At 38.2% G+C, this 17664-nt stretch overlaps 2 pseudogenes; both read left to right on the top strand.

The window, feature by feature from the left end:
- The first annotated feature begins 6803 nt into the window (after window positions 1-6803).
- On the top strand, window positions 6804-10486 carry LOC127754399 (MEIOTIC F-BOX protein MOF-like; annotated as a pseudogene).
- Window positions 10487-13309: 2823 nt separating this feature from the next.
- On the top strand, window positions 13310-17612 carry LOC127754400 (MEIOTIC F-BOX protein MOF-like; annotated as a pseudogene).
- Window positions 17613-17664: the final 52 nt, after the last annotated feature.

The following is a 17664-nucleotide window of genomic DNA, read 5'->3' as shown; positions in this document are numbered from 1 at the left end:
AGTGGTTGCTACAATCATATTGCTAAGAAATGCAGGACCCTTAAGCATCTTGTTGATCTATACATGAAGTTTATGGGTCGTACACAGAACAACCAAAGCATGAAGCACACTTTGCCTCTCAAGTTCTAGAGACTGGAGCTATGGACCCCATTCTGAAGGAGCGGGACCGAGCAAAACCAAGACTCTGCCAAGTGAAGAGGAAGGCTCTTTGGACATCGACGACATGCTCGTGGAATATGCTTCCAACGAAATTTATGGAGACCTAAATTAGGCGCCATGACTTTAATGTTTAATTTTGCAAAAGTAACCATTGTAATAAAAGACATGATGTTGCTACCCCTATTTATAATTGTAATAATCACATATTCATGTGTGTTTTTCTATATTTTGCTTTTATTCTTATGAATTTAAATTTTGCATTATATAGATTATTATGGGAATCAATCAAATGGAAGAAGAGATGTGCCTAGTGGACAGCTGTACCACTAACATTATACTTAGGGAATTCAAAATTTTCCAAACTCTCACTAAGAGGAAAGGACAAGTTTTGACCATCGCGGGACGCGATGCTATGATTGTCAGTACCGGTAGGGCCATTTTCATACTTTCAATGGGTACCCAAATAAATATTGAGGAGGCATTATTGTATCCCGATTCAACACGTACCCTACTAAGTTATAGAGATCCAGAAAAAGGGAATTCATGTGGAAACATATGAATAAAACAATGAGGAGTTTCTCCTCTTGACCAAAGATACTAGATATGGCAAACAAACAAGTGAAAAGGTGCCTTCTCTCTCGTCTGGATTGTACTACACATACATCCAACATGTACCACATGTTGCATATAAAGTGATTTTTCAGAATGTGGATGCATTTTGAGACCCTCATATCTTAAAATAAAGGCTGAGCCACTAAAGTTTCTTGAACGCATTCAAGGCGACATTTGTGGCTCCATTCAACCGTTGTCTGGGTCATTTAGGTACTTCATGGTTCTAATAGACGCATCCACAAGATGGTCCCATGTGTGACTGTTATCGACACAGAACCATGTCTTTGCAAAATTGATTGCACAAGTAATCAGACTTAGAGCAAGTTAACTTGAACACCAGATAAAATATATTAGATTAGACAACGCGCAGAATTTTCTTCCAAAGCTTTCAATGATTATTGTATGGCTTTAGGAATAGAAGTCCAACATTCTGTACCATATGTTCACACACAGAATGGTTTATCCGAATCTCTTATCAAGAGAATAAAACTCATTGCCAGACCATTATTGCAAAATTGTAACCTACCAACCTCATGTTGGGGTCACGCAGTCTTACACGCTGGTGACTTAATACAATTGCGCACAACTGCATACCATACAACTTCCCCGCTGTAATTGGTTCGTGGTGATCTTCCTAATATTTCCCATCTGTGGAAATTCGGTTGTTGTATACATACCGATCTCACCACCAAAGCGTACATCAATAGGCCCTCACAGGGAAATGGGGATCTACGTGGGATATTTATCTCCGTCGATTATTGAATACCTGGAGCCCCTTATAGGGGATTTGCTCACAGCCCGGTACGCTGATTGTATCTTCAATGAAGAGCATTTCCCGGCATTAGGGGTAAAATTCAAGTATCACACTGAATGCCTAGAAATAAATTGGGATGCCTAAGACACCCTAAAGAAGGATCCTCATACCATAGAATCTGAACTTCAGGTTAAAAGGATCATTGATTTGCAGGTAGCTGCAAACAATTTGCCAGACTCATTTATTGTGAGTAAAAGTGTCACAAAATCATACATTCCTACAAGGATTGTGCCGGAAAGGAAACAAAGGAGAGAATCCTCTGACAAAGTAAATGAAACTCAACCTCAAGTTGAGAGACACTTCCCACATCAACAGTGCACTCAATTTCTGATAATGGGACATTGGAATGCCCCAACGCGGTCATATTGGGAAATACTGAGCCGTCAACTGGGGTACATGAAATTTCCGTAAACTATGTTGAGTCTGGAGAATCATTCAACCGTAATACTACAATTGTCAACATATACTTAGCATCATCAGTTGCAGATACCATCCAATATTATCCAGATCCAAAATCCATGGTAGAGTGCAAGAAGCACTCGGATTGGAACAAATGGAAGGAAGCAATTGAAGCAGAGTTAGCCTCCCTCAATAAAAGGAAAGGTATTCTCATCAGTAATATCTACACCTCCAAAAACTTTCCCCATGGGTTTCAAATGGGTTTTCATCCAGAAGCGGAATGAGAACAATGATGTAATGAGATATAAGGCGGGGCTTGTAGCACAAGGGTTCATGCAGAGACCTGACTGATTTCAATGAAACATATTCTCCAGTCATGAGTGGAATTTCGTTCCGATATTTGATATCACTGGCAATTCAAAAGCATCTATCTATGCAGTTGATGGATATCGTGACTGCATATTTATATGGGTCACTAGATTCGACATATATATGAAGGTCCCCAATGGGATTCCTATACCGAATGAAAGCACAAATCGCAAAATGTATTGTGTAAAGCTCAAAAGATCACTTTATGGTCTCAAACAGTTGGGTAGAATGTGGTATAACCGACTGAGTGAGTACCTTCTGCAAAAAGGTTATTCCAACAATGATGATTGCCCCTGCATATTTATCAAAAGATCCTCCTTTGCATTATATCAGTGTATGTAGATGATTTGAATATCATTGGGAACACACAAGATATTAATGAAGCCCATCACCATCTTAAGGTGGCATTTGGGATGAAGGATTTGGGTAAAACCAGATTTTTCTTAGGTTTGCAAATCGAGCACCTTCACTCAGGATTTTTAGTGCATCAATCTGCCTATGTCCAGAAATTATTGGAGAAATTCAATATGGACAATGCATATCCAAATAAAACCCCATGGTTCGATCTCTCGATAAAGAAAAGGACATTTTTCGACCACGGGAGGAAGGAGAGGAGATATTAGGACCAGAATATCCCTATCTCAGTCTCATTGGAGCACTTATGTATCTTGCAAATAGTACTAGGCCAGACATTGCATTTGCAGTAAATCTATTAGCAAGACATAGTGTTGCTCCAACTAAGCGTCATTGGACCAGGGGAAAACAAATCCTCAAGTACCTAAATGGCACTAAGGATCTTGGCTTATTCTTTCAGAAAACTATTGATCCTAGCTTAGTTGGGTACACTGATGTTGGCTATATGTCTGACCCCAACAATGCCAGATCACAAACAGGTTTTGTATCCCTCCATGGAGGAACAGACATATCATGGAAGTCATCTAAACAAACATTAATGGATACCTCCACAAATCATTCTGAAATCATTGCACTGTTTGAGGCATCACGTGAATGCGTATGGCTCCGCGGGATGATAAACCACATTGAGCAATCTTGTGGTATTGGTTCCACATAATCGCCTACCATTATCAATGAAGGTAGTGCTGCTTGTATTACATAGATGCAAACATGCTACATCAAGAGTAGTATCACCAAACATATTGCTTCTAAGTTGTTTTATCCCTGTGAACTTCAGCAAAGTAGAGAAATAAACATCTTACAGACAAAGTCTTGTGATAATCTGGCAGATTTCTTCACTAAATCCTTACCTACTTCCTCGTCCGAGAGATGTGTTAAGGGAATTGGTATGATACTACTCAAAGACTTGCAAGCTTCAGGGGAGACTCTCTGAATGATGGACAATGTTGAAACGCTTCACATTGTACTCTTTTTCCTTTTGTGAGTTTTTACCATTCCGTTTTTCTCATACAAAGTTTTTAATGAGACAATGATAGGTACAAGCTTATGCTTTATCTCATGCTTTCCCCACAGGGGTTTTTCTAGAGATAAAACAATGCATGGATTACTCCTTCAACTTTGTAGGTTTCTGATAGAGCAATTGATCACCAATCATATTATTCCTATTTTTTCCTACAAGATTTTTCAAAGGAATTAAAGAACAACTTGATCTCAAGATGGACTCGATCAAAAGGGGGAGTGTTACAAAGGCCATTACTTGTCCAATATTTGATCTCATCAAAGGCAACAATCAATAATTGTAACAGCCATATTAAGAGGAGAATTAGTGTTTTGTAACAGCTGCATTAGAGACATAAAACCTCCTTGAATCCTAGGAGAATCTAGGTATTGTAACACACTAAATCTCCCTATATAAGGAGACATTTGAGATCAATGAAATTAGAGGGAATTCACACTTTCACTGTTCATCCATTTTGTACTCTAACACACTAAATCTCCCTACATAAGGAGACATTTTAGATCAATGAAATCAGTGGGAATTCACACTTTCACTGTTCATCCATTTTGTACTCTAATTGCAGTGTAGGGCCTGTTTAGTTCGGGAAAAGAAAATTTTTGGGTGTCACATCGGATGTTTGACCGGATGTCGGAAGGGGTTTTTGGACATGAATAGAAAAACTAATTTTATAACTCGCCTGGAAACCGCGAGACAAATCTTTTGAGCCTAATTAATCCATCATTAGCACATGTGGGTTACTGTAGCACTTATGGCTAATTATGGACTAATTAGACTTAAAAGATTCTTCTCGTGATTTCCTCTCTAACTGTGCAATTAGTTTTTTAAAAAATCTATATTTAATGCTCCATGTTTGTGTCCAAAGATTCGATGTGATGTTTTTGGGAAAAACTTTTTGGGAACTAAATAGGCCCGTAGTTTTGCAAAAATAAGTCTTGTTTCATCTCAGGTACACCCGAAGACAGTTAATTTATTCTATATCTTATGCCAGTTGGATGTACTGTTGATTGAACGTCGTAAATTCTTGAATTATCATAAACCTAGCCATTTTAAAGAAGCCAAAGCTGCATGAATTGCTCTAGGATCTTGTGTCACAACATTACTCCCTCCATCCACAAAAGTTATACATATTACTTTTGACACCAAGACCAAAGAAAAATTAAATCACATTGGATGTTACAAAATCAAGGAATGAATGCAAGCATGCAACCAATGAGTATTTAGATGACTCCTTGGATTCTAATAAAACATTTAATTTATCTCTTCATTTAAGTCTTGAATGCATAAAGACTACAACTAAATGTGAAATAGGTGTAACTTTTGTGGATAGAGGGAATACAATTTAAACAACCACTTCAAAGTGTCCAATTAATGCTTCAATATGTCACCATACATCGAATTGCTCTAGGAACTTGCATCTTTTTCTGTCACACATGCCTTAATAATGCATGATCAATGTCTCAATTATCAAATCTGAGTATAAGCTGAATTGCTCCCTCCTTATTTGCAATTTCTCCTATGCAGGTTCCGGACCTTGGACAAGTTCTAGATTTCCAGCCTCAGATCACAAGAAGATGTGGGATATTTAAGGACGACTATCTGATGGTTATGGCTCAGATCATACGAAGATCATCCATATTTAAGGATCACTATCTCTGATGGTTATCCAAAAATGTACCGTGGATCATGTTCCCATCTGGGAGTTGCGGTCTTATTACAATCATGGGCATATGCAAATATGTCAGTTCCATTTGTCTTGCACTTTTGCCTTTTTTTTCCCCTCCTTTTCAAGTTGGCTTTGTATCAACTGCTACAGAGAGTACTCGTCTTCTGAACCTGATGTATCTTGGATACATTTGCTAGTTTTGATCACTTGCATTTGTTGGTGTCTGGTCATTGTGTATTCTTGCCATATAACAGATGTCACAATTACAGTATTAAGCACTGGATTCCCCAAGATTTTTCAGCAAAAATTAGGAATTGTATCACTGTATCCATGAAACATAGAAAGATAAATGTCAGATCATTATATTGTTGCATTTTCTTACGTCTCATGACTCTTATAGAGCTATTTTTACGAGCAGACATTGGTACCTCTTAGAATATCCTATAACAGAGAGAGAACATAAAGAGGTTGAGTTAAAAGAGTGTGCATGGTTGAAATATAGACAACTGATTGGGGCGATCGTGTGGAAGAGTAAAGAGAGTGAGCGTGGTTGAAATCCAGACAGCTAAGTTGGGTGATCGTGTGGGAGGGAGGGGATAATTGTTCAATAGTAGAGGGAAGTGCTGACACAACAAACCCTAGGCTGAGCGGGGTGGTCGCCTAGAAGGAGAGAGGGGATAATTATTTGATTGTAAAGAAAAGCGGTGACACACCAAACCCGGCCTGAGTGAGGGAAAGAGGAGGAGAGACTCTAATGGTATAGGAGGCGATGAGCACTGCAACATGAGGAGGAGGAGGTGGAGCTCCGCATATTGTTGTGAACTAGATCCAAATTTAATGGCTGCACCATAATTTAGGAATGTATGATAAGTGCACTATATCATCATCGACCATCTTTATTAGTTGTAATAGACTTAAAAATTATAGAACTTAAAAAATTAAATTATGAGCAATAAAATGGGTGCACCTATGCAGTTCCTAAACATATAGTCCTCACAAGGTTAACATTAGTGTAAAACAAAATATAAGGAAATGCATATACATTAGGATCTATTTTATCACTCCATTATGATCATCACCATATATAGGAGTAATAAATACACCCTCTGTTTCGGTTATAAAACGTGTTTTAAGTTTAACTAAGTTTATAGATAAATATAGTAATATTTATAATACTAAATTAGTTTCATCAAATTAATAATTGAATATAATTTCATAATAAATTTGTCTTAGGTTAAAAATGTTACTACTTTTTCTATAAACTTGGTTTAAAAATATTACTATTTTTCTATAGTAACAACTACAGTAACCAGCCCTACGTAGGCTTGGGAAATGGGACACCTGCTCCCTCTCCTACTTCGACGAGCGCGCACCAACCGTTCGACGGAATGCAGTCCCCGCCGCCGCCGGCTAAGCGGCGCCAGCGCGATGCCAGGGACGAAGACGCGCCGGCCGCGGCGAGCGACGCCGACCGCCTCAGCGCCCTCCCGGACGACATCCTCCACACCCTCCTCTCGCTGCTCCCGGCGCACGAGGCGGTGCGGACGTGCGCGCTGGGACGGCGCTGGCGCGACGTGTGGAGGTCCGCCCCCGCCGTCCGCGTCACCGGCGCCGGGGGATGGGACACCGCCGCCAAGTTCACCGCGTTCTCGACGGCCTTCTCCGCCGCCTCCGCCGCCCCGGCGACGCGTCGCCGCGGCTGGAGTCGTTCGTGTTCGACCTCAACGAGATCGACTTCGGCTTCGCGGGGCTCCTCCCCTCCAAGTCCAACCACCTCCACCTGAGCCGCGCGATCTGGCGCGCCGCGCGCCACGAGGTCCGGGTGCTCCGCTTCCGCCTCTTCACCTCCGAGCAACGCCTGCGGCTACCGGATCTCCCCCTCGTCTCCCACCACCTCACGACATTGGAGCTCGCCCATGTCCGTGTCAACGACAGAGTTCTTGATTTCTCTTCATGCCCATCGCTTCTGGATCTGATCTTGCACCGCTGCTACATCGACGCCGTGCAGGTGTCATCCCAATCTCTGAATCGTCTGGTCATGACAGACTGCGCGTTCTTGGTGAATGCCCGCACTCGGATGTCGTTGCCGGGTCTCATTGCCCTGAAGATCACTCTGCTTTCTGGCAGGGCTCCATTTCTTGAAAGCATTGTTAGAGACAGCAATCGTGTCACTACATTGTGATTGTGGTGATAAATGGGGTTGGACTGGTTGTATTAGGTCTGATAATGATAAAAGCATCAGCCGTTTGCTCCAAGGGTTGTCAGAAGCTACAAACTTGTGTTTGTTAGCTCATCGTCGAGTGGTAAGTTTACGGCTGCTTCCTCTGTTGTAGTCCTCACTATCTTTCGATTTTTACTAGCATCATATTCATCTCTATCATTACAATTCCATTGACATGTGATATGCGTAATAAGCGTTATGCCGACGCATGTTAGCAGCAATTTCATTCTTCCAAATCATCCACTTGTCCACTTAAGTCCATTGATGATGGTCATGCTATGTTATTGCAAAAAGAAAAAAAGAAAAAAAAACCCACAGAAGTACATAGTTTTGGTCTGAATCCAATATTGAAAGTATATGTGTTTTTTTGCATGAAATTGATACATCTACCTATATTTTCTTACATCCTCTGTTTGTTTTGATGAATTTCAACCATAATAGAAATTCATATTCAGTACAATATGAGTGCATCATATTCTTAAAGATCCTAACATGTAACCTTATTTTATCTTGTTCCTCCATACCTTTTCTAGTGTATTTTGAACGCAGATTTGAAGTGGTGCCCTACATTTAGCAAATTGAAGAATGTGGTACTTAATGATTGGTGTGTGACTTCTAACCTGCATGCACTAATTTATTTTCTCCAACACTCACCGATTCTGGAGAGGCTTACACTACATCTTTCCAAGGTACAAATATCTTATTTGGATAGCTGGTGTTATCAAGTTATCATCATGATCGATTCAGTTGAGTATCATTTTTGATAGGTACGAACATATTCATTACAAACAACTGAAAGATACAAGCCACGAGAACAGTCATTTGCATTTGACCATCTTAAGAAGGTTGAATTCATGTGTGATGAGGTTGATGACAGGGTTCGCAAAATTTCCAACATCCTGAGTACCTATGTCACACCACTCCAAGTTAATGTGAGAATAAGATGTGAGTTAATCATACTCCTCATGCTTCTTTTCTGCAATTTGTCAAAATATCTATATATTATAACCATGCAGTGAGGAAAATATTTGGGAAGCAATTGTTTGAGAGAGGTAGAAACTCCCCATATTTCATGAACAGAAAGTGAAAGACACCATAATCCATGGATCTAATTATCAAGCATTATGCATAAGAATATCACATGATCAAATTATACATTCAAGTAGTTTCGAGTTGTATAACGCGATGACATCACTTGGCGATGTTCTGTGCAGTTTCTGTTCTTGCAAACTGTAAGCAAGCATGCTCATAGGCAAATATCATCCTTTGTCCAGCCTTTGATGGCATTTGTAAACATCTAGATCCTGTTCAGACGTGCTCATATCTGATCACATGATTATTTAGTGAATGTGTTTCTTCATGTGGTTGGCGTGTATTATATGTCACATATCTGATTGGCTGTGGCAAATAATTTTTGTTTACCAATGCATAACTTGCGGTGTTTGGAATGCGGGGTTGAAAAAACACAGGAATTGGAAAACATAGGGATAGGATAGGAATGCATGTACAAAACATAGTATTTGAAAATGCAAGAATTTCACAGGAATGGATGTTTGAATAAACCATAGGAAAAACACATGAAACAACAGTGCATACAAAGTTGATTAGAGAGTTAACCAATGCTCTTGTCCCTAAATAACAAATACTAAATAAAAAGGTGAAGCTTTTTTAAGAACAAACTAAATGAGAAGCTTGATGATGCTTAAACTTTGCATTAGTAGCATCAAAGCATTTGCCTCCATCCTACACAATGGAAACGAAAACAAAGATGTCAGACTGGATGTTTTTCTCTGCAGTTCGACTACGAAATTAGCATTGTAGGAAAGTTTCCTCCAGTTTTCCTGCGCAAGAAACCCCCATTCCGAATGGATGAACAGTACCATTTCCTATGGGAATTGGAATCCTATGAATGACTTTTCTTATAAAGCTGCATGTTGATCTAAATAAATTTCTTAATTATTAATTGCAAGTAACTTAAATTCCCTATTCATATCTACAAGTCTTGCATTTCTTTGTCTTCAATTTTATACAGGTTTCAACTACAAGCAGAGGTAAGAACATCTGGCCTGTTGTACCTATTATCTTTTAGATTCATTTTGGTTATTAGTCTTATTTGTGATGGCTTTACTAAAGGAATAAATTGACTGATACAAAGTTCTCCACTATATTTCTTGAAAGACCAAAGTTCTTCAATATAATTGATCACTTAACATTTACTGTTTGAAAGATACCTTTAAGGATAATTTGAAGTAAGTTGTTCATTGTTGATCGCATACTGAAAGTAGTTAATTTGAAAATATCCGGTAGTTGGCTGCCACAAAGTTAATTGTTGAGACTCTTTACACTTTCATTTATACAATCCGTGCTTATGCAGATAAGCTAAACTAAAGCGATTCCTAATAAATTTTAGAATTACGGTGGTTGAAAATATATAAGTTAGAAATTTACTGTATCCAGTCTTGTAAAGGGAAAACAATAACAAATCCCTATAATCAAACGGATTTTTTTTACAGTATCCATTGATCAATATCCATCAAACTGGTGTCCCTGATACTATGCAGGAAGTCAGGAATCATCCAGAGCCCATCTTGCAATTTCTCTCTTGCGGTCTTGCCTCTTCTATCTGCTTCATAAACCGGAGAAGATTTGGGTTGTTCATGCAACTACTATTCGTTGATTATTCAGCAATGTACAGTATGTTTGCCGCTGTGCAATTTTGCAGGATAGTTTTAAGTTCATCCCAAGTGTATATGTGTTGCTGTCTTGCTAACGATGGTTCGTCTCTTCTAAATCTTATGACGATTGGACAGGGAAAGTGTTTTCATCCCTCAAGGGAATATCTCCTCGTTTCTTACATGATATCTAAATAGTTATAATTTTTTTTAAAAAAGAAAATAAATTAATATGAGATATATCACTATATAAACATGCAAGTTTAAATTCGATCTCTATTGTAACAAAAATAACAAATATCCGGTGAATGGATGTTAACTAGTTTCAGTTTAATTTGTTAGTAGAAAACAAATTTATCCTTGCATGATTATGAAGTGATACATCTCATACTAGTATATCTTATCATTTTTTAAACTTTTAGATAACAATTTATATGAGATGTAAAAAACGTGGGGATATCTTCTCAAGGGAATGAAAATGCATCTCTGATTGGATATCCATCTTTGACCATTAATTTATTCCATGATATATTTCCAACGAATATGAAATTAACATCATATGAAAGCACTTCAAAATATGAATATAGTAATATAACATGCATAATACTTAGCATATATATGGTTAGTATGATTATTAGTCAGAAGTTACTTAATTTGATTTTTACGCCCTATAATGTGGGACGGAAGGAGTATTAAATTGTCAAAAACCTAGCCAATTCAAAGCAACCGAAAGCTTAAGGGTCTGGTGACACAACATTACACAGCACAAAATTGTCCAAAGCCTCACCATACATCGGATTGCTCTTCAAGTTGCTTCTTTTTCTGTCAAGCATCACTGAATACTCCAGTACAGGCTGAGTTGTTTATTCCTTGATTGCAATTTCTTCTGTTCAGGTTTCAGTTATGCCTGGACCTTGGGCAGGTTTCAGCCTCAAGCATAGACCATAACAAGATTTTTGATATCTGTGGTCTGTGGACTATCTGATGGTTATCCAGAAAAGTTGATGGATTACGAAATTGTTATGTTCCCAAGTGTGAACTGTGAAGTTGCTGTGCTATTACAACCTTGGGCATATGCTTGTCAGTTTCATCTGTAGGAAGTAGGAATGAACTAGAAATTACAGAAAATATCTTGCATTATTAGCTCATTTATATTTTTCAAGATGGCTTTGTATCAAGCGTACGTGCACCCTGCTACAGATCGACTACTTAAGTTGGATAACATTGCTAGTTATGAATGCTCTCTTTGCGGTTGTTGGTGTCTGGTCAGGAAAGTGTTTTCATATTCCCTTGTTTCTTTCATATCACCTAAATAGTTACCAAAAGATTCTTTTAAAAAATTGACAGGACAGTATATCATTTCACAAAACTATAAGTTCTAATTAACTTCTACAAGTATAACCGTGAATATATGTTAATTAACTAGTTTCAGTTTCAGTTTAACTTGTTTCTTTTACCATAACATGTAGATATCGAATTTGACCTTACCTATGTTGTGGGTTGATATGTCGCATATTAACTATAGATGACATATAAGGAACGAAGAGATGTCGGATGAAGATCCATCTTGGTGCCTGGTTTCTGTCCATGCTGGAGACCAAAAATATAGTAAGCGCTGTATTTCACCAAGATTCTTGCAGTGAATGAACTGTAGCAAACAGGGTTCCTTGGGTGAAAATTAGGAATTGTATCGACGTAGAAAAGAAAATGTTGTATGCATGTTGACTTTCAACAATCAAGGAGTATTGCTGCAAAAACATTCCCGAGAGTTGAACGTGGTTGTGGACTTGTTGGGTTGAACCTACACACTCCTACCACCATGCTAGCAAGGCATCCTAATCACTAAAACTTACTCCCTCCGTCTCAAAATATAACAATTTTTAGAACTGAGGATTTGTCCTAAAATATAACAACTTTTTCACCAACATTCTCTTTCTAAGTCCCAACCAATCACAACCCTCCACCATTCACTTTTTACACTTATCTCCACTTCTCAACCAATCACAATATCTACCCATTTAATTCTACATATTTTTTAATAGTCGTGTCCAACTCTAAAACTCCTTATATTCTGGGACGGAGGGAGTAATAACTACATTCGTCCTAAACTGTAAGTTTTAAAATGTAAGTTGTTTTGGTTCATCTTAATCAAACTTCTTTAATGTTGACTAAATTTACTGAAAATATAGTAATATCTACATTATATCCACATAATTGTTTGGTGTTGAAAATTTTGGTACGTTTTTGCTCTACAAATTTAAAGAAGTTTGGCTTTAGGAAAACTAAAACAACTTACATTTTTTAGAACGAGTAGGTAACATTTTCCTTTGTAGGTCTCTGTTATCGGTTTTCCGGTTTCAGTCCTATTGTAAAAACAATAATAAAAGAATTAAAAATCATAACTACTTCTAAAGACGGATTAAGTTGGAGAAATAGTTGTGACTGACTGAGATAAGATAAGAATATAGGTGAAGAAGAAATTAAATAAGAGTATCGTGATTAGTTGAGAATGGAAAATAGGTGAAGAAGTAGCTACATTAGGGACAATTTACGAAACTAGAATTTACGTAAATAATGATTCACAACTTACCAAAATCTATTTAACATTTTTTTTTGCTCAAGACTTGTCCATAATTCATAATTTACAAAAACAAGAAAATATTTACCAATTCGTGCAAAACTCCAACTACCATTGAACAGCTAAAAAATCCTCCAAAATTCATGATGGGTCTTTCTCCTCCATTTTTAACATGGAACATTTACAAATTTTGCCATTAGTTATTTTTTTATATATTTCGCAAATTGCTATTCTAGTGATAATCATGGTGACATTTTTTTTTTATATATTTTGAGTGGTAAGTTCGAAATAACGATTTAAAACGGAGGTAATTTTCTGCAAATGCGGTTTTAACCTCGTCCAAGTGGCCATTTCTATCCAGGTTTCTCCATCGCGCCGCCGCAGGGGGCTCGTCGACGGCGATCAACCGCCGTCGCCGCACCTTGGATCTCAGGCCCTTGATCGGGGATAGAGGAGGCGAGGATCGATCGAGTCGTCTTCGTCCTCTCCTCTCCTCTCAGCCCGCGCGATCAGAGATACACATTGATCATCGATTCGTTCTCTTCCTCTCCTCTCAGCCGGTCTGTGAATTTCTTGGCCAGGTGAGTGGTGATCCAAGGTGAAGTGATGGCGCGACGTGCCCACGAATCTTTCGTCCTGTTCGTGTGCAGGCGTGTGCGGGGTGACATTGTTGAGGTTTCATTCATCCCGCAGGTTTCTTTCCTCCTTTGACGCTCGCAAGGTGTTCGACGGAATGTCTCCGGAGAGCAAGAAGGCGTTGGTGGAGGGGGGCGGCGACGACCGCATCAGCTTCCTCCCGACCGCGCTCCTGCAGCACGTGCTGTCGTTCCTGCAGGCGAAGGAGGTCGTGCGCACCTGCGTGCTCGCCCGGCGCTGGCGCCACCTCTGGAAGTCCATGCCCATCCTGCGCGTCACCGGCGCCGGCGACGCCCGGGCGTTCCACACGTTCACGTACCATCTTCTTCTCCTCCGAGACCGGTCGCCCCTGGAATCTTTTCAATGTATTCTCCAAGGACGACATGCCCATCGTGAACCTCTGGATTCGGTATGTCTTGCTGTGCCAAGTTCGGGTGCTCACTCTCGCCATCGGTGGACATCAGCTGACTGATCTGCCTGTAGTCTCCCCAATCTTGACAAGGTTGGAGCTTAGTCGTCTGAGTGTAAATGGCAAGTTTCTTGATTTCTCGAGCTGTCCGGCACTGAAAGAGCTGAAGATGACCAACTGCGAGATATCTGCTGACAAAATCTCTTCCAAATCCCTCAAGCGTCTCAGGATCTGTGAATGCAAGTTTAAGTCAAAGATGAGAACAAGAATCTCTGTACCAAGTCTCCTTTTCTTGAAACTAATAGCTGTCAAGGGTAGAACTCCTTTCCTTGAAGACATGCCAGTGTTGGTAACAGCAAAAGTTTTACTGCTCGACTTCTACTGTAAGGATTGTTGTGATGGCAATGATCCTGGGTATTGTCCTGCTGGCTGTACGCATTGTTATGGCATTGATGATGGTAGTGCAGGCTGTGTGCTTCTAAAAGGTTTGGCAGATGCTACGAATTTGGAATTGATAGCTGATCCTGAAGTGGTATGCTTACTACTACTTTTGTCTTTCCATCAGTAAATATTTGAATGCTTACATTTAATAAGTTACCTCAAACTAATTTGAGCTTTAAATACCAAGTGTCACCTAGGATGGTCCATAACTCCATTTTCATATATTAAAATTTGAAGTTTCTGTGTATCATACAATGTATACTGGCATACCGTGTATCGAAAATATGATGTTGAGGAAGGTTTCTGATTGTTGTTAATCTCTCATGACTTCTTCCACGCAAAAAGAAAAAAGAAATCTCTCAGGACTTCATGCAATATCTGTAGCGTTTGGATGTTTTATCTGTAAATCAAAGAAATTTGCACAATATGCATTGGGATATGTAATTGTTTGGTTGCATGTTGTATCTATAATTCTTATCTGCTAAGTTCGAAAAACTTCTAACCGTATCAGTAAGTTTACAACTTTACTTTAAAAATTAAACATTGAGATGATGTTGCTTTTAAAACTGTCCAGTTTATTCTCAAAAGGGATTTGAGGTGGTGCCCTACATTCACTAACTTGAAGACTTTATTACTCAGCCAGTGGTTTGAGTCTTCTGACCACTGTGCACTAATTTGCATTCTTCAACACTCACCGGTTCTAGAGAAGCTCACTCTTCAGCTTTCTAAGGTAACTGTTTTGCTCAGATAACTGTGTGCTATCATCCGTGGATGATTTATCTTATATTATAATATTTTCCTTGCTACAGAAATCAGTAATCAATGTTCGATCAAGAGCGATCTACAATTCGATGGAAAAGCCATTTACATCAGAAAACCTTAAGACAGTTGAAGTTAAATGTCAAGATATTGACCAGAGAGTTCACAAACTTATGAAGTCCTTGAACAGCTATGGAATACCGCCTGAGAGAATTAATATCCAACAAACAAATCAATTTTCTGAGTGTAAGTTTTCTATTGACAATCTGTATTCCTACACTTTTCTTTTACATCTTTGAAAAATAAACCAGAGAAACTCCTTAACAGTAGAAAAATATTTTTATAAAAGCTGTGCACATTCATGTTCGGTGTGAAATGAAAAGTGGGAGAGTCCCCAGTCCTCACAGTTGGTGAGAAAATTTGTACATTTTATTATTCCATAGTGAAGTAATGGCAAGTATAGATTTAATTGAGGTATAAGATGTATTAAAGTTAATAAACCCCAATTATGCTGAATTGAAATTCAGAGATTCTACAAGTAACTAGTATTATTCCCTCCATCTTAAAATGTTTGACGCCATTGACTTTTTTAAAAATATTTGACCGTTCGTCTTATTCAAAAAATTTAAGTAATTGTTAATTATTTTTCTATCATTTGATTTATTGTTAAATATACTTTTATGTATACAAATAGTTTTACACATTTTACAAAAGTTTTTGAATAAGACGAACGGTCAAACATGTTTAAAAAAGTCAACGACGTCAAACATTTAGGGAAGGAGGGAGTATTTCACTGTGCACGTGGCTACAGCTATCAGTGCTACTATCAAGACTGTTGGCACACAAATCTCTTTTGCTGTTTAATGGATTAGGCAGCACTCCTGCATTTTCCTTCAAAAACTAAATATTTCGTATCCAACTTTACCTGGGGTTTCATTCATATTATGAAGGACCAAACACAAATTAATGGAATGCCATCAAATATGGTTCATGAACCTTACCCTGCTATGCACAAACGATTTTTTGTTATTTTATTTACATTTTTTAAAGAAGTGAAGAAAATATCATATGAATTAGAAGAAGGGACCGAATCTCATATTAGTTGAAGTGATTAAGTGAATGAGTTATACTGTATGCACGTAATTGGCAGAATTACCGTCAGATGTGCAATAAGCATTTATCTTGAATTGCACTATTACAGTAATCACAAATCTGACCATCACATTTTATGTTCAGTTGATCTGAGTCACTGACTTGCAAATCGTATAACTATGGGCATCATTTTATTGTTGTTGACTGACATTATATTATTGTAAATGTCTGTTACTTTTTAGTCCTGGACCATTCTATATGAGTTAATTTTGTTTGAATTTGCTGCCAGCATGATCTATTCCGTACAAACGTATCAAGGTCTGATTATCTAGTGGATCTGTGCTTCCTCTTATTTGTTCTTCTACCGTTCTTCAACTATTATCATGTACTCCGTTCGAATTTAAATATATACACTGTTGATTTTAGTTGGTCAACCTTTCGAAACTTTGAACAGTAATAGCCATGTGTAAATTTTTAGTTTGAAAACATAAAAACCATGTGTAAATTTTTCTTTACAAGTACTTCTATAATATTATAATTTTGTTAGATATTATCATCGTGTTTTTTTTTTTTTGCGGGGAGATATTATCATCATGTTAAATAGTGAACAAAGTTGCATAACTAAGAAAGACCGAATAAAGTCAACAATGTCAGGTAGTGTACAGATCCTGATAAAAAAAAAAGGTAGTGTACGGACTTACATGTATTTCTTGTGTTGTTATTGTAAGGTGAACTATTTTGCCTTTTTTTTAATCGTGTTGACACTTCTGTTTTCTTTTTCAAGGAAGGACCTCTCTGAATCCATTGCACGCATTTTTCTTTTTTTTTTTCCTACAGGTTTTAATTTCGTTTGGACAGGATTCATGCCAAGGCAGAGTTGCGGAAGACCCGGGCTGTCGATGTATCTAAATTCTCCTTAATTTGCCATCTGGTATTGCTGCTTCAAACCAATGGGGATATTTTTAAATCGGTTCCAACTGAGGGAATGAAACATAGGTTTATTGATACGATTTGCTTGGATGTGTCTGGACGTGGTTTTATTAGCTACCTACTAGGTATTAGTCTTACTCCATGTTTCGTTAACGGCCTGACTTGGTAGTATCTTTCGTGATGACTGAAGCTGGATCAGCTACTGAACTGGAACTGAATGTTCATGCGATTTATAAACTTGCGATGCCCTAGGACAGTTTCATGCTTTCCTTTGTGTATTTTGTGGAGATTTGATCAAATTTCAGTTTATTTTGGACCGACGCACAAGCTGGATTACTACTGCGGAATTTGGAAAAAAAAAAAGAACTACTTTGTAAAGCAGGTATGATACCAAGCAAGAATCAGGCAGGTATCGGATTATGAAATCTATCGGTATATACATATTCAGCAGTACTTGGAAAAATTATGGTTTTTT

Source organism: Oryza glaberrima, chromosome 11, assembly GCF_000147395.1.
Source record: "Oryza glaberrima chromosome 11, OglaRS2, whole genome shotgun sequence".
NCBI classification, from domain to species: Eukaryota; Viridiplantae; Streptophyta; class Magnoliopsida; order Poales; family Poaceae; genus Oryza; species Oryza glaberrima.
This window is presented reverse-complemented; position numbering and strand designations above follow the sequence as displayed.